Source organism: Marmota marmota, unplaced genomic scaffold (assembly GCF_001458135.2).
Source record: "Marmota marmota marmota unplaced genomic scaffold, marMar, whole genome shotgun sequence".
Classification (NCBI taxonomy): domain Eukaryota; kingdom Metazoa; phylum Chordata; class Mammalia; order Rodentia; family Sciuridae; genus Marmota; species Marmota marmota.
The window spans coordinates 14,112,084-14,131,222 of NW_025999925.1; positions in this window are offsets into that span (position 1 = coordinate 14,112,084).

Here is a 19,139-nt window from a genome sequence, read left to right on the forward strand (position 1 = left end):
TATATATATATATATATATATATATATATATATATATATCTGTCTCTCTCTATATATACATAACTCCACAAAGGTTAATCTTACTCCAGAATCTATTTCTCCTGCTCATGGAAGTATATTTTCACAAGTATAAATTAGAATAACCTCACAGGAGATAAGTGAGGACAGTTTAGATTTGACATTCACATGGCATACCTCATGGAAAGTTCATGAAAATGTCTAGATTGCTTGTGGCCTCGCGAGCATACTTTCTGAAAGCCTCCCCAATGGCAAATACTAATGTTCAAGAACAGGAAAAACTAAATCTACAAGGAGGGAGAGAATTGATTATCCTTCCTCTAATTTTCAAGGCAACCATTATTCAAAATTTGGTCTACTGGTATTAATTTTGTTCACTTACTCCCTCATTTCCAAATCATAAATCATTCCTAAGGCTACTGAGTATAAAAAAGTAATTGATTCAGTTTTTTTTTCTGTTGTACTGGAGATGGATTAGGTCTTCATATGTGCTAGGTAAATACTACCACTGAGCTATATCCTTAGCTCTTGTGATATTTTAATTTGAGTCAGGGTCTCACTAAGCCCAGACTAGACTGTAACTGTGATCCTCCTGCCTCAGCCTCAGAACAGATTTTTCTTTATGGCTGCTTCCTCAACTGTATATGGACCAAACCAAACCATTTCTTGCATCAATGCATTGACCTCCTTTTTGGTTTTGACATGCAGATGGTATTGAAGGGGGTCAAGAAGGAGGAGGCAGGGTTTCATTTCTCTGGTTAACAATTATAAAACTAATTTTTTCCCTGATGTATATAATGGAGTCAATATTTGAGGTACTGGTCAAATTAGAAAAATGATTTATAGAACATATAGACTCCTTGTGTTTAACAGTGTAAGATAAGCTCTAAATTTCAAATTTAATTTTAGCTATGAAACTAGAACTCAGAAAACACTATCGTGGACCAATTATATGCTTCTTATTAAAGGATAAGCTTTAATGAAATGAAATATTTAATTGTTGAAGTAATAATAATAATAATAATAATAAAGAACTAATATGTTGTTTGAGACTAAAAATGTCCACAGATTGTTTGAGAAGCTATTATATTGAAGAGCACTCATTTTCCATTCTTCTTGTACCCTTCCTTTTTATAGAAATATTACTGTTTAATTTATTTAATTTTTGACATGCAAAACATGGAAAGAGCAAGAACACTGACTAGCTGACAAATGTCAGGGCAAAAATAAAATGTAATTACAGCTTCAGATGATGTCTAATTTTCCCATAGCAAGTAACACAAATCTCTGAAATCATTACCAAATGAAATCTAAAATTTATACTTGGCCAGGGAGATATAGAGTAACTTTGATATTATATCATCCACTAAACTGTTTAAAAAATCAACATAAAATATAACTAAATTTGAAATTTTTATCTTTATTCTTTTACTCTAGATGAAGGTCAAATATAAAGTTTAATTTTTTTAGTAAGCTATTGATTTCAGAAATTTATATTTATGTCACTCTCTCAATGTTTGGGATAACTATGTACATATTTTATCACCTCTTTTCTTGCATAAATATATTTTTGAGTGGAAAAATCTTGTCTTTTCAGAGATATATAGCATGATTGCATATAATTTTGAGTGTTTTTCACATAACATTCTCAATTTTAACTCTCTGATCTAGTAGTTTACATATTCAAGGCAGACACTCTTAAATGGTCTGGGCTTATTTATGGGTTAGAGTGGTTTGGGTTTACAGAACAAATTAATCACTTATATACATCTTACAAAAGTGATTAAAATAGTAAAATCAGATATCTGTTTAAGGCCTGTATGCTATTCATTAATGCAGCCAATTAATACATGTTAAGTATTTATAAAAATATTGTCTTATAGTTTTAGCTCAATACCTGCTGTGCTCAGACATGTGATTTCCATCCCCCACATATAATTTTAAAATAGTAATTTTGAACTATTGCAGTGGTTTTCAACCTAAGTATTATTTAGGCCATTTCAAAAAATCTCCATACTTACACTATACCTACTGACAATTAAATCAGGAATGTGGGAGTGGGATTCTGGCATCAGTTTATTCCTAGCACTTATTTTGAAAATATATCAATCCCAGAGAATATCTGTAAGAATAGTAAATCAACACTCATAGCCCTTGCAACATTTGCTTCAACTCTTGTTATATAAGCATTAATATGTTTTTATTATTCTGAAATACTCTAAATTATGAAATATTATCTCTAAATATTTCTGTACCTAACACCTAAAAACAGATATTCTTCTATATAAACCCCACATAATTATCACACTCAGGAAATTTACAATGATAACATTATTATCAAATACACAGTCTGTATTGATAATATCCCCTTATGCTCATTATGTCCTTCGTAGCTCTTTTTGGGGCGGGTGGGGTTGGTACCAGGGATTGAACTCAGAGGTACTTGACCACTGAGTCATATCCCCAGCCCTATTTTGTATTTTATTTAGAGACAGGGTCTTACTAAGTTGCTTAGGGCCTCGCTTTTGCTGAGGCTGGCTTTGAACTCATGATCCTCCTGCCTCAGCCTCTCAAGTTGCTGGGATTACATGCATGGGCCACCATGCCTGGCCATACCTGTGTTTTTAAAAATCACAATTCAAAGATTACATGTTGTTTGTCTGTATATTTCGTCCTTTTGTTTTTATCTAAATCAAATTTTCTCACCTTTAATTTGTCTTAGAGTATCATAATTATCTGATGCAAATAACTCATAAGTGGTAATTTAATTTACATAATATTTATTTTTATTTAAAAATTAACTGATAAGTTTGTAATTGGCAAATTTATATAGATTTATAATGTACAGCACATTTTGAAATATGTATACATTGTGGAAAGGCTCACTAGAGCTAATTAACATGTTTTATCTCACATATTTAGCATTTTTTTGTAATGACTGCACTTAAAAATCTACTCGCAGACATTTTCAGGAGTACAATTCATTGTTATTAACTCACCATGTTGTATAACAGATCTCTGGAAAGTATTTCTTCTATCTAACACAAACATTTCTCCAGTGCTCCTACCCTCCTATCTCCACATTATTCCTATATTTCTAGGAGTATGACTTTTTAAAATTTCACATGTAAATAATATTATGAGGTATTTTTCTTTCTGTGACCAGTTTTTTTTATTGATTTTTTAAAAAAAAATAAATGACAGCAGAATGCATTGTAATTATTTTACACATATACAGCACAATTTTTCATATCTCTGTTTGGATATAAAGTAGGTTGACACCCAATTCGTGTCTTCATACACATACTTTGGATAATGATGTCCATCACATTCCACCATCCTTGCTAATTCCCGGCCCCCTCCCTTTCCCTCCCACTCCTCTGCCCTATCTAGAATTCATCTATTCCTTCCCATGCTCCCACTCCCTACCCCACTATGAATCAGCCTCCTTATATCAGAGAAAACATTTGGCATTTGTTTTATGGGGATTGGCTAACTTGACTTAGCATTATCTTCTCCAATGCCATCCATTTACCTGCAAATGCCATGATTTTATTCTCTTTTATTGCTAAGTAAAATTCCATTGTGTACATTTGCCACATTTTTTTTAAATCCATGCATCTACTGAAGGGCATCTAGTTTGGTTTCACAGTTTAGCTATTGTGAATTGTGCTGCTATAAACATTGATGTGGCTGTGTCCCTGTAGTATGCTGATTTTAAGTCCTTTGGGTATAGACCCAGGAGAGGAACAGCTGGGTCAAATGGTGGTTCCATTCCCAGATTTCCAAGGAATCTCTATACTGCTTTCCATATTGGCTGCACCAATTTGCAGTCCCACCAGCAATGTATGAGTGTGCCTTTCCCCCCACATCCTCGTCAACACTTATTGTTGTTTGTCTTCATAATAGCTGCCATTCTGACTGGAGTGAGATGATATCTTACAGTAGTTTTGATTTGCATTTCTCTAATTGCTAGAGATGATGAACATTTTTTCATATATTTGTTGATTGATTATATATCCTCTTCTGAGAAGATTTTTTCATATATTTGTTGATTATATATCCTCTTCTGAGAAGTGTCTGTTCAGTTCCTTGGCCCATTTATTGATTGGGTTGTTTTTTTGGTGCTTAGCTTTTTGAGTTCTTTATATACCCTAGAGATTAGTGCTCTCTCTGATGTTTGAGGGGTTAAAATTTTCTCCCAGGATATAGGCTCTCTATTCACTTCACAGATTTTTTTTTTTTTTTTTTTTTTTTTNTTTTTTTTTTTTTTTTTTTTTTTTTTTTTTTTTTTTTTTTTTTTTTTTTGCTGAGAAGAAACTTTTTAGTTTAAATCTATCCAATTTATTGGTTCTTGGCTTTAATTCTTGCACTATAGGAGTCTTATTAATGAAGTTGGAGCCTAATCCCACATGATGGAGATTAGGGCCTATTTTTTCCTCTATTAGACACAGAGTCTCAGGTTTAATTCCTAGGTCCTTGATCTACTTTGAGTTGAGTTTTGTGCATGGTGAGAGATAGGAGTTTAATTTCATTTTGTTGAATATGGATTTCCAGTTTTCCCAGCACCATTTATTAAAGAGGTTATCTTTTCTCCAATGCATGTTTTTGGCACCTTTGTCTAATATAAGATAGTTGTAATTTTGTGGTTAGTCTCTGTGTCCTCTATTCTGTACCATTGGTCTACCAGTCTGTTTTGGTGCTAATATCATGCCATTTTTGCACTGTAGTATAGTTTAAGGTCTGATATAGTGATGCCACCTGCTTCACTCTTCCTGCGGATTGCTTTGGCTATTCTGGGTCTCTTATTTTTCCAGATGAATTTCATGATTGCTTTTTCTATTTCTATGAGGAAAGCCATTGGGATTTTGATCATAATTGCATTAAATCTCTTTAGTATTTTTGATAGTATGGTCATTTTGATAATATTAATTCTGCCTATCCAAGAGCAAGGTAGATCTTTCCATCTTCTAAGGTTTTCTTTGATTTCTTTCCTTAGGGTTCTGTAGTTTTCATTGTATGGATCTTTCACCTCTTTCATTAAGTTGATTCCCAAGTATTTTATTTTATTTTATTTTATTTTATTTTATTTTTTTGAGGCTATTATAAATGGGGTAGTTTTCCTCATTTCCTTCTCAGAGGATTTGTCACTGATATACAGAAATGCCTTTGATTCATGGGTGTTGATTTTATATCCTGCTACTTTGCTGAATTCATTTAATAGTTCTAGAAGTTTTCAGGTAGAGCTTTTTGGGTCTTCTAGGTATAGATTCATATCATCAGCAAATAGGGCTAATTTAAGTTCTTCTTTTCCTATACATATCCCTTTAATTTTTTTCGTCTGTCTAGTTGCTCTGGCCAATGTTTCAAGAACTATGTTAAACAGAAGTGGTGAAAGAGGGCATCCCTGTCTTGTTCCAGTTTTCAGAGGGAATGCCTTTAATTTTTCTCCATTTAGAATGATGTTGGCCTGAGGCTTAATGTAGATAGCCTTAATGATATTGAGATATGTTCCTGTTATCCCTAGCTTTTCTAGTGTTTTGAACATGAAAGGGTTCTGTACTTTGTGAAATGCTTTTCTGCATTTATTGAGATGATCATATGATTCTTAGTTTTGAATCTATCGATGTTATGAATTACATTTATTGATTTCTGTATGTTGAACTAACCTTGCATCCCTGGGGTGAATCTCACTTGATCATGGTGCATGATCTTTTTGATATGTTTTTGTATTCAATTTGCCAAAATTTTATTGAGAATTTTTGCATCTATGTTCATTAGAGATATTGGTCTAAAGTTTTCTTTCTTTGATGTGTCTTTGCCTGGTTTTGGGATCAGGGTGATATTGGCCTCATAGAATGAGTTTGGAAGTGCTCCCTCCTTTTTTGTTTCCTGAAATAAATTGAAGAGTATTAGTATTAGTTCTTCTTTAAAGATTTTGTAGAACTTGGCTGTGTATCCATCTGGTCTTGGGCTTTTCTTGGTTGGTAAGCTTCTGATGATGTCTTCTATTTCTTCACTTGATATTGGTCTGTTTAAATTGTGTATATCATCCTGATTTGATCTGGGCAAATCATATGACTTAAGAAATTTGTCAATTTCTTTAATGTCTTCTATTTTATTGGAGTATAAGTTTTCAAAATAATTTCTAATTACCCCCTGTATTTCTGTAGTGTCTGTTGTGATATTACCTTTTTCATCACATATGCTGGTAATTTGAGTTTTCTCTCTCCTTCTCTTTGTTAGCTTACCTAAGAGTCTGTCAATTTTATTTATTTTTTCGAAGAAGCAACTTTTTGTTTTGGCAATTTTTTTCAATTGTTTCTTTAGTTTCAATTTCAGCTCTAATTTTAATTATTTTTTTGCCTTTTACTTGCTTTTGCTGTTGATTTGTTCTTCTTTTTCTAGGGCTTTGAGATATAATGTGAAGTCATTTATTTGTTGACTTTTTCTTCTTTTAAGGAATGAACTCCACGCAGTAAACTTTCCTTTTAGTACTGTTTTCATAGTGTCCCACAGAATTTGATATGTTGTGTCTATATTCTCATTTATCTAAGAATTTTTTAATCTCCTCCTTGATGTCTTCTGCAACCTATTGCTCATTCAGTAGCATATTTTTAGTCTCCAATTGCTGGAGAAATTTTTATTTTTTATTTTGTTGTTGATTTCCAATTTCATTCCATTATGATCTGATAAAATGCCTGGTAGTATCTCTACTTTTTTGTATTTGCTAAGAGTTGCTTTGTGGCATATTATATGGGTCATTTTAGAGAAGGATCCATGTGCTGCTGGGAAGAAAGTGTATCTGCTTGATGTAGGCTGAAATTTTCTATATATGTCAGTTAAGTCTAAATTATTGATTGTATTGTTAAGTTCTATAGTTTCTTTATTCAACTTTTGTTTGGAAGATCAATCCAGTGGTGAGAGAGGTGTGTTAAAGTCACCCAAGATTACTGTGTTGTGGTCAATTTGACTCTTGAGCTTGAGAAGAATTTGTTTGATGAATATAGCTGCACTATTGTTTGTGGCATATATATTTATGATTGTTATATCTTGTTGGTGTATGGTTCCCTTGAGCAGTATGTAATGCCCATCTTTATCCCTTTTGATCAACTTTAGCTTGAAGTCTACTTTATTTGATACTAGGATGGAAACCCCTGCTTGCGTCTGCAGTCCATGTGAGTGGTATGATTTTTCCCAACCTTTCACCTTTAGTCTGTGTATGTCTTTTCCTATCAGATGAGTCTCCTGTAGGCAGCATATTGTTGGGTCTTTTTGAAATCCAATCTAGCCTATGTCTTGATTGATGAGTTTAAGCCATTAACATTCAGGGTTATTATTGAGACATGATTTGTATTCCCAGTCATATTTGTTTATTTTTGTTATTTAACTTGACTTGATTTTCTTCTTTGATTAGTTTTTACTTTAGGGTAATACCTCCCTCTGCTGATTTTCATTGTTGTTTTTGTTTCCTCTTCATTTTACCAAGGATGTTTTTTAGTGCCAGTTTTCTAGTTACCTTTTGTTTATCATGTAAGGTTTTTATTTCATATTCAAATCTAAAGCTTAATTTTGCTGAATACAAGATTCTTGGTTGGCACCCATTTTCTTTTAGAACTTGATATATGTTGTTCCAGGATCTTCTGCCTTTCAAGGTCTGTGTTGAAAAATCTGCCATTATCCTAATTGGTTTTCCCCTATATGTGATCTGATTCCTTTCTCTCATGGCTTTTAAAATTCTCTCCTTATTCTGTATGTTGGGCATTTTTATTATAATGTATATTGGTATGGCTCTGTTATGATTTTGTGTATTTGGTGTCCTATAGGCTTCTTGAATTTGGATTTCCAACTCATTTTTATGTTTGGAAAGTTTTCTGATATTATTTCATTGAATAAATTGTTCATTCCTTTGGTTTGGACCTCTATGCCTTCCTCTATCCCAATAACTCGTAAATTTGGACTTTTTATGCTATCCCACATTTCTTGAATGTTCTGCTCATGGTTTTTTACCATTATCACTTTGTGGTCTATGTTCAAGATTGTATATTTTATCTTCATTGTCTGATTTTCTATCTTCTAAGTGGTCTACTCTGTTTTGCTTTCATTTGAGCTTTTAATTTGATTTATTGCTTTCATTTCAAGGATTTCTGTTTGATTTGTTTGTTTGTTTGTTTTTTAGAACCTCTATCTCCTCGTTTAGCTGATCTTATGCTTCTTGGATTTGTTTATGTAGCTCCTTGTCGAAGTGATCTTTCACTGCCTGTATTTGCTCCCTTATATCTTCCTTGAGTTCACAGAACATTTTAACCATGTATATTCTGAACTCTTTCTTTCTCTTTAATTTTTTTCTGCAGTGGCTACCAATGAGTCTAATGATGTAGTGTCTTGATTTGTTTGGGGCACTTTCTTACCTTGTCTGTTCATGTTGCTTGTGTGTCTTCCTTTCCAGCTCTGTGGGTCTAGGGTGTTATTTCTTTTACCCTATAGGTTTGTAGTGCTCTTGTAGTGTTCCAAGATCCCTCCATTTGGGGGAAGGACAATGTTAACAGATCCCCATATCAACAATATATCACCTATGAACAATTTGTTGTTATCAAGATGTTTACAATTTAGTCTCAATGTACAGAAATGTTGGATTCAATTATTATCTAAAATATATCAGTAGTTTTGTAAAAAGGTTTACAGTTTCTGATGGTGGACAATGAACTGGGGGTGGGGTGTAGGACGATATGCTGAGGAGGAAGGATGTGAGGATATAGAGTTAATATTAGGAAATGTGAAATAGAAATCTAATGAAGAGGGTTAGTAGCAGAGAATAGACAAAAAGTAAATTAGGGTAGACAAGTACATGGGAAGTCAGTAGAGTACATAAAACAAACATATATATACAGAATCTTAAAATAGTAAAATTTGGAGGAGGAAGAAAAATGAAAGAAAAAAGAGAAAAAAGAGCATATACAACACCTCTATATTATATTATTCAGATGACTTAGTCCTCAAAATCCTATTTCATGCAAAGTTCTTAGTTTCACATATGTTGGGGATGTGAGGGCTAGAGGATAGAGGGATAGAAGAGAAAGAAAAAAGATATTTGCAAGAAGAAACCAGGGTTGTTACTAGTTTTAGAGATCCGTATCTTTTCTACTTCTCTTCTCATCCAATAGGTGGGATTGTCTGTTGTAAGCTGTTGTCTCTGCCCTCAGGATGGTGGAGGTTACAAGGGTGGGAAGACTAGTCCTGGTGTAGGGCGTCTGGAAGTGGGGAGTGCCACCCGCTAGTCCCTGCAGGGAGATTGCACTTCATGGGTCTCTTTTTGGGACTGCTCATCTGACTTGAGCGCCCAATACTATCTCCCTCTGGGCCTGGAGGTTTCCCAGTTCCTAGTCTCTCTGCTAGGTTCCAAACGTTAGTCCTGTCTTCCTCTTACCTAGCAGTTCCCAACTGCAGGACCTCTCTCACCAAGGCTCACACCAGGTGGGAGGCGCCTTGGATGCACTGCACACCTGCCCAACTGAGAGCTGTTTTTTGTTGTGTGGTCACTGTGCTGAGTTATCACCACTGGGGAGAGGGTGAGTTTGGTTACCTGGTACCTGGCCAGATGGAGATCTGATCTGAGATCTGCCCCCACCTAATATGGTGAAAAAGGTTATCCAAGATGGAGGCAGTCTGTTTCCAGTGCTGGGGTGTCTGGTGATGTGGGAGGAGCCAGGAGGTGGCGTTATGCTCTTGGTAGGTAGTAGCAGAGTGACCTGCATGGGAGCAGAGTGCAGTCTGAAGTTCTGCAGAGGTGCTGATAGGTGATTCTGCTAAGGCCCTTGTGAGCCATGTGTGGGCTAGAGCTGCGGGCTTTGGGTTTTGGGAGCCAGAGGTCCGGAGTCCTACTCAAATGCTGAGGCTCTGAGCCCTGCACAGGGGTCACAGCACTGGTGATTTCTGCCGAAATCAGCTGTATGGGAGTCCTCTTATGTCCTCTGAGATGCAGTATTCTGGCTAGGTGAGATCTGGCTCACAGAGCAACACAAAATGCTGCCTCCCTCTGGCCTGCCATCCTCCTTCCCCAATCCCTGTGACCAGTTTTTTCACTTAACATAAGATCCTCTAGGTTTATACATGTTATCACATGATAGGATATACTTTCAGGATGAATAGTATTCCTTTGTGTATATATTCCATCTTTTCTTTGACCAATCATCTATTTCTTTTTTTAAATAGTTATTTTTTAGTTGTAATTGGATACAATATCTTTAATTAATTAATTAATTTTTATGTGGTACTGAGGATCGAGCCCAGGGCCTCATTCATGCTAGGCGAGTGCTCTACCGCTGAGCCACAACCCCAGCCCCTGACCAATCAGCTATTGATGGATACCTAGGTTGCTTCCATATCTTGGCTATGGTGAATAATATCGAGTAAACATGGAAGTGCAGATATCTCTTTGACAAACTACACTAATTTCTTTTGCTACCACAATGCTACCTACCAACAGTGTGCAAGTGTTTTCCCTTTCCTCCATGTTCTTGCCATGCTGGGTAAGTTTTTGTCTTATTATTATTATTCTTTTTGTAATATTGATTCTAACAAGTGTGAGATATCTCACTGTGGTTCTAATTTAATTTGCATTTCTTTGCTGATTTATTCTATTGAGCATTTTTTTTTTGCATATCTTTTGGTTATTTGTATGCCTTCTTTTGGGAAATGTCTACTCAGGTGTTTTTTTTTTTTTTTTTTTTTTTTTTGGCTCATCTGGTTTAACTAGAGGTCCTTCACTGGGATAGCAGGTTTCATGGTCCTATATTTCAGGTTAATTAAGCTGTGCTGGCCCTTGCAAATGTAGGGACTGGACAAATTCTACATCTGCCTAATACTTTTCAAATGATTATCTTCTATAGACAGAAACCCACAAGATAGCAGAACATTGACTAGGTATTTTTAAAAATTTATTTAAAAATTTTTAATTGATGCATAATATTTGTATATTTTTAGGGGGTACAGTATGATATTTTGATATATCTGGAATGTGCAATGATCAAGTCAGGGATTAGGTGATAGCATGTATATCATTTCAAACATTTACCATTTTTTTGTGTTGCCTTTGCTTATTTTTAAATCAGATTTTTTAAAAAAGAAATTCCTTTTATTTTTGCTATTGAGTTGTAGGAGTTCCTTATATAGTTTGGATATTAACCTTTAATTAGTTGTTTGGTATTCACATATTTCTCCCATTCCATAGGTGTCTCCTTACTCTGCTAATTGTTTCCTTTGCTGAACAAAATCTTTATAGTTTTGTTTATATTCACTTATTTTGCCTATATTTTTGGGGTCAGAATCCAAAAAATTAATGCTCAGACCCTTGTAAATGGAATTTTTTTCTCTGTTTTCTTTTAATGATCTAACAGTTCTGGGTCTTTAATATACACTGATATGATTTTTGTATATGATGTGAGGTAAGGGTCTACTTTCATTCTTCTGCATGTGTATATTTAGTTTTCCCAGCACAATTTACTGAAGAGACTATCTTTTCTCTACTCTGTGTTCTTGGTATTTTTGTTAAAAATCAAATTACCATAAATGTATTGATTTATTCCAGTGTTCTCTCTTCTGCTCCATTGGTCTTTGTGTATATTTAATGCCCTCATTCTATTTTGACTACTATAGTTTTGCAGTATATTTTGCAGTTAGGTGGTCACCATCTAGCTTTGGTCTTTTTGCTCAAGGTTACTTAAGCTATTTAGGGTCCCTTGTATTCTATCTGAATTTGAGAATTTTTCTATTTCTGTGAAAAAGGTCACTGAAATTTTGTAGTGAATCTATAGATTGCTTTCAGTAGTGTGGGTATATTTGTATTTTGTGTATGTGTGTGTTTTCTTGATTTCTTTTTCAGATAGTCTATAGCTAGTGTAGAAACATGCTACTGATAAAAAAAAAATAAAAATATATTTTTTTGTAGTTATAGAGGGACAGAATGCCTTTGTTTATTTTTATGTGGTGCTGAGGATTGAACCCAGTGCCTCACGCATGCTAGGCAAGCACTCTGCCACTGAGCTACAGCCTCAGCCCTGAAAAAAAATTTTAGTTATATATGGACAAAATTTATTTATTTTTATGTGGTGCTGAGGGTCGAATCCAGGGCCTCTCATGTGTGAGGCAAGCACTTTGCCACTGAGCTGCAACCCCAGCCCATGCTACTGATTTTTATATACTGATTTTGTGTTCTGAAATTTGACTGAATTTCTTTATTATTTTTAATAATTCTCTAGTGGATTTTTTCAGGTTTTTCTACAGATAAGATCATGTTGTTTGCAAACCAGAACAATTTAACTTATTTCTGTTGTATGTTTTTTTATTTCTTTCTCTTGTCTAATTTCCCTGGCTAGAACTTCCAGTACAATGTTTAATAGAAATGATGAGAAAGTGTTGTTTCTAATCCTAGAGAAAAAGCTTTCAACTTTTCATCATTGAGAATGATATTAGCTGTGTTTTTATCATTATATGGGCTTCATTATGTTGTAGTGAATTCCCTCTATACCTAATTTGTTGCGAGTTTTATTGGATGTTCAGATTCTTTATTTCTTTATTACTCAGTCTTTGTAGGTAGTATGTTTCTAAAAATTGATCCACTTATTTATAGGCTACCCAATGGTTGGCATATGATTCTTCATAGTATTCTCTTGTAATCCATTGTATTTCTGTGGAATCAGGTGTAATATCTCCTCGTTTGTTTCTAATTTTATTCATTTGGTTCTTTTCCCTCTACTTAGTCTAGCTAGTTTTGTCAATTTTATTTCTTCTCAAAGCACCAGAATTTAGGTTTGTTGATCTTTTCTCATTTTTTTAAAGTCTCTGTTTCATTTACTTCTGCTCTGATCTCTAGTATTTCTTTTCTTCTACTGATTTAGAATCAAATTTGTTCTTTTTTTCCCCTCAGTTCCTTGAGGTGTGACATTAGTTTATTTGAGGTCTTCTTTTATTGGCTATGCATTTAATGCTATAAAGTTCCCCCTTAGAACTTCTTTTGCTATATCCCATAAGTTTTGGTATACTGCATTTTCATTGTCATTTATATTTTTAATTTCTTATTTGGATTATTATTTTTTTCAGTAATATGATGTTTAATTTACATGCTTTTGTAAATTATCTAAAATCCTCCTGTTATTGATTTCAGGTTTCATACATTAGTGGTCCTAAAATGCACTAGATATGTCTTTAATATTCCTAAATTTATAAACAATTGTTTTGTGGCCTGACATACAATCTACTCCAGAGAATATTCTAAGACTTGAAATGAAAGTGTAGTCTGTTTGAGAAGTGTTTTAGATTAAAGAAGACAAAGAGGGCTTTTTTGTTTGACATCAAAGTTAGGTTTTTATCAGCTTGTCAGAACCACAAGAGGTTTTCTGTAAACCTTATGGTAACCATCAAGCCAAAAAATAAACAGATATAAAACTTGGATTTGTATTTTTGTTTCTTCAAGATTAGGTTAGATTAGTCTGGTGGGGTGGTGCACAATTATAATTCCAGTGGCTCTTGAAGCTGAGGCAAGAGGGATCACAAGTTTAAAGCTCATCATAGCAACTTAGCAAGTCCCTAAACAACTTATGAGACTGTATCTCAAAATAAAAAATTAGAAGGGCTAGGATGTGGCTCAGTGGGAAAGCTCCTCTGGGCACAATCCTTGGTATCAAAATGAGGAAGAAAAAAAATATTAGGTTAAACATTTTAGGTAGGATGGCTATTTCTGTGAAATGTTCATCTCAGTTCACCCAATGTTATTTGTCTCATTAGTAATCACCTGGTTAAAGATTTCTCCAATAAAAATGTACTCTTTTTACTCTGTCATTAATAATGTGACAAATGAAATGGACTGTGATTCAGCATTCTACTTCTGAGCAAATTTTCACCTGATGATTTTAACTGTCATTGTTAATCTTGCCTGAAGCAATTATCATGATGGTCTTAGTAAGATGAAGAGTTAAAAAAAAATTTTTGTCATGCCTAATACAGTGTGCAATTGGTATTCTAAAGAATTCTAAACAAGACATCTTCTTTATGCCCACATTTTATTTAATTTTCTAATATATACATATGGGTTTTAAAATTCAACGTTATACGTAACTGTCATTACTCATTTTAATGCTCCAATTACCAAATTTGATTCATGGGAGGAGCTTTTTTAAATGGCTCTGTGGTGTCCTCTTGACAGTTCCCTGTTCAATTTTTGGGATACTTCTTATCTCCCTGATACAACAAGATACTCCAAGCTAATGAACACTTTGACTGCCTCAGACTGGAATCAGTGTTTTTGTATTGGGAGTTCAATCCATGGACACTTTACCACTGAGCCATATCCCCAGTCCTTTTGTATTTTTTATTTTGAAACAGGGTTTTGCTAAGTCAGAGTCTTGCTAAATTGCTAAGGGTGGCCTCCATTCTCCTGCCTCAGTCTCCTGAGTTACTGAAATTACAGATGTACACCACCACACTTGGCTCAGTTGTTTTCTAAAAGTCCTGATATCTTTAAAAGGCATTTAGTTCTGGTTGTTTTATGTGCTCATTTGGAACTGAGATTACTGCTTCTAGGGTCATTCAGTGGACAGAGGGAGTAATTTCATGTATATTTAAGAGTTTATGTAAATATGTCTACTATAAATCCAACACTACAAGTTTTCCTTTTCTTCTTCGTCTCTGTTCTGCATCTGCTTTCTCTCACAGACAGAAGACTGGTTCCTAAACACACCAAACATTTATGTATTTCTTGGACTTGGGTTACACAAAAAATAGTTATTGAATGACTACAATTATCCTATTGTTACCATCACCAAAAAACCTACTGAGTGAAGTTCAAGATTTATTTGCAGTTCCATTGCTCCTTGGACTATATTCCACTGAAGGTATATAGTCTGAATACTGCATTCAGGAGTTACTCATAATCAGTCATTTTTCTCACTTAGTAGTTATCAGTTTAATATACAGATGAGTTCATTTGATTCCATTTTTATTTAGTTTTTATCTTTTTCCTATTTGATTTCTTAGAAGACATACAACATTAAGATTTTATAAAATCAGAACTATATAAAGAGATAATATTAGAAAAGTTTCACTTGCTTCCCTCCCCCTTCCTATCCACTTCTTGTAGGCAATTAATTTTATTATTTTCTGGAATATTATTTTTGTGTCTCTTTTTGCAAACATAAAACCCATAAAATACATTCTTATTTTCTCTTATTTTTTACACAAAGTGTGTGTGAGGAGGGAACTGAGACTGTGGCTCAGCGGTAGAGCACTTTCCTGGCCATGTGTGAGGCACTGGGTTCAATTCTCAGCACCACATATAAATAAATAAAATAAAGGTCTATCAACTTCTAAAAAATATTTTTTAAAAAAGTGTGTGTGTATGTGTGTGTGTGTGTGTGTGTGTGTGTATTTTTTGTTAGGCTTGCTTTTCCCCTTTTTTTCTTACTAATGTTCTTGGATAAACTTGAGAATCAATTCATACATTCAGTACTTAGAGATCTTCCACCTTCTTTTTATGGCTGTTTATTCTTATTATTTCATGGTGAGGACATATAAAGTCTCTATTTTTCTAATCTCCCATCACCCCTTACCGGAACCTGCTAGTTTGGCCACACTGGTCAGAGCACTTACCCACTTACCCACGTTTTTTTTTTTAAAGGTAATGATGAAAAATATCATTGATATTTTACATTGTAAGGCTAATTATTTTTTAAAGCTCTTGATGTGTATATTTGTCAATAAAAGATCATAAAATCACCATGATTATTCAGAAAATGCCAAAGGGAAAGGAATATGACAGTAGCTGACTGCAAACTGTTTTACTTAAGAAATAGGTGAGATCTGCAGGACTGGAAATGGAAACTAAGGGAGGTGGTCAATTTGTTTTTTTTTTTTTTTTCTGTAATGGTTTGTTAAGTTTCTCTTCACTTCACATCAGTTTGTGTCTCTTCTTTTAATTTCACTTTGGTGCATCTTGGAGAATTTTTTTTTCTTTTTTACAAGAGAATCATTGCTAGGAAAAGCACTTTTCAAACTTTACAAACTAAAATTCCTAAGAGTATAACATTCCTGTTGTATTTATAAGTATATAAATATACCCAGTCATGTGCTTGTCATAAGAATTGGTCCTTTAAGATACTGGAATAACCCCTCAGCATGACATACTAAACTTCTTCTTGCTCTTTGCCTCAATTCCCATTCCCTACAATGCTGCAACCAAGCCTCCTCCCATTTGAAATTGCTTCTCATCCTAGTTGCCTCTGTCTTGACAAAAACTATGCCTTCATTGCTGTGGCTCACTCATTTGACTGATGAACATCTCAGCCTCCTTAATGCAGCTTCTCTACTGGCCCTTTTGCTGACACTCCTTCCTCATGCAGAACTGATTATTCCTGATCTTTTTTTTTTTTAACCCTCTACAATTGATCCTCCAATATATGTGCTTGTAATAGAGCAATTATACTATCATTATCCAGTGATTCCTTTTCTTTGGAGTTGTGAGCTTCTTGAGGAAAGAAATATCTTGATCATTTCATTTCTGTAGTTCTGTGTTCCATAAATGTCTGAGAAATGAATGAAAGTTAGTTTGGATTAGACTGACCCCCAAAGACCCATGTATTAAAAGCTTGGTCCCCAGGACTACACTATTGGAAGGAATTGGAATCTTCAAAAGGTTGAACCTAGTAGTAGGTCCTTGGATCACTGGGGCCATATCCTTGAGGAGCATATGGGAGCCTGACCCTTTCTTCTTTTTCTCTTTGCTCCTTGGCTCATGAACTGAGCAGTTTTGTTCCATCATGCACTTCTGCCATGATGTGCTACCTTGTCACAATTTTCAGTCCATCTGATTGGGATGAATTAAACTTGAGATGTTAAAGCTTTTTTTCTTGTAAGTTATCATCTTAAGTATTTTGTTACAGTGATGTAAAGCTAACTAGTGCACTAGCAGTCCTAATTATTGATTCAATAGTGGTAAGAACTTAGATTTCTTTCTTTCTTTTTTTTCTTTTAGTTGGACACAATACCTTTATTTTTATGTGGTGCTGAGGATGGAACCCAGGGCCACACATGTGCAAGAAGAGCACTCTACCGATGAGCCACATCCCCAGCCCCAAGAACTTAGATTTCAATAAAAAGTTAGATTAAGGGGGCTGGGATGTAACTCAGTGGTAGAGTGTTTGGATAGCATGAAAAAGGCCTTGGGTTTGATCTCCAACACTACAAAAGAGTTAGATTAATGTTTTTTGGTTAAAGGGATTTAACCCAGGGGTGCTTAACTACTGATCCATATCTCCAGCCCTTTGTATGTTTTTTATTTTAAGACACAGTCTTGTTAAATTGATTAGGACCTCACTAATTGAGATTGGCTTTAAACTTGCAATCCTCCTGCTTCAGCTTCCCAAGCTGCTGGGATTACACTTATGCACTACCATGCCCAGCTAAATTAATATTTTTGTTATTTAAAACAATGTTTCTCAAGCTTTAGTCATAGGTTTGGACATATCTAATATCACATATTATTAACATATTTTAATTGATAATTATTATTTTTTAAATTGAAATACTTATTTAAACACATCCAAAGTGCTACAGCTATGTCAATCATGGCCTTGAAGTGTGTTATGGTTTAGATGTGAGGTGTCCCCCAAAGCTCATATATGAGACAGTGCAAGAAAGTTTAGAGATAAATAGGTTGTAAGAGGTTTAACCTAATCAGTACATTAATCCCCCAAAGGGATTAACTTAGTGGTAACTGTAGGCAGGTAAGGTATGGCTGAAGGAGATGGATCCCTGGGGGCATGCCTTGGGGGTTTATATTTTGTCCTGTTGAATGGAGCTCTTTCTCTGCTCCCTGGGGGTCATGTTCCCAGATGTTTTCCTCTACCATCCCCTTCCACCATGATGTCCTGCCCCATCTACAGTCAGAAAGAATGGATACAGCCTTCTATGGACAGAGATTTCTGAAACTGTCAGCCCCCAAATAAAATTTTCCCCCTTAAAATTGTTCTTGTCAGGTGTTTTGGTCACAGCAGCAAAAAAGGTGACAAAAACAAAGTGGCATTTATTTTGTTTTTTAAATATACAGTAAAACATATTCATACCAAAAAAAAATTCATACTACTTAAAGCTTTTAAAATAACCTGTTTCTAAAATCAACTGTCAAGATTTTCTTTCCCCAGTGGTACATCCAGTATTATTTTGGATAATTTCTCTAATGTAAAAGCTTAAGAAATTCTTAAAAAACACAGTTATTGCACATTTGTCTCTATGAAGTGGATTTTTATGACATATGAGTTTAGAAAACCAACAAAAATTTATAGGTCAAATGAGCCTACTATTATTGGTACTTAAAGTTAGGTTCAAGAGATATATTACCTCACCAACATTTTTACTAGGCCATCATGCTTTTATTAGCTTCCTCTACTCTTTTTCAAATCATAACAGTATTGCTCTAGTGGCAGGAAAAATCATCCAGATGTTGCCTGATCAGATAATCAGATCATTTATTTGATTAAGTATGCTCATATACATGTATGTATATTAGGTCAGGTGTAGAATACATAAAACCACAAGCATACTACCTGACTTCAAGAACTATAGATTTTAATTGGGCATATTGGGTATATAAAAGATACTTAATCAGATAATTAAATATTAAATAAAGTAGTCAAGAAGAACATAGGAGTTTATAATAGAGCACCTTAACTATTTTCAGTTAATAGTTTAGGAAGCTGTGGTGAAAGTGATATTAGAGCTGAGAATTTAAGGATGTATACCATTTGGGTAGGTAACTCTGAGATAGACCAGCACAATGGAAGACATAGGATCTCCAGTGGGTCATGAATATATATAAAATTGATTCGCATTTATTCATTTAATTATGCATTAAATAATTGTATATAATTTTCTATATTCAATCTTTTATTTTGATTAATTTTTTCCTCACATGGTGGTTTTAAAATATCTTTTTTTTTCTTTTTCTTTTTTTTTAAATTTTTTATTGTTGGTTATTCAAAACATTACATAGTTCTTGATATATCATATTTCACCCTTTGATTCAAGTGGGTTATGAGCTCCCATTTTTACCCCATATACAGATTGCAGAATCA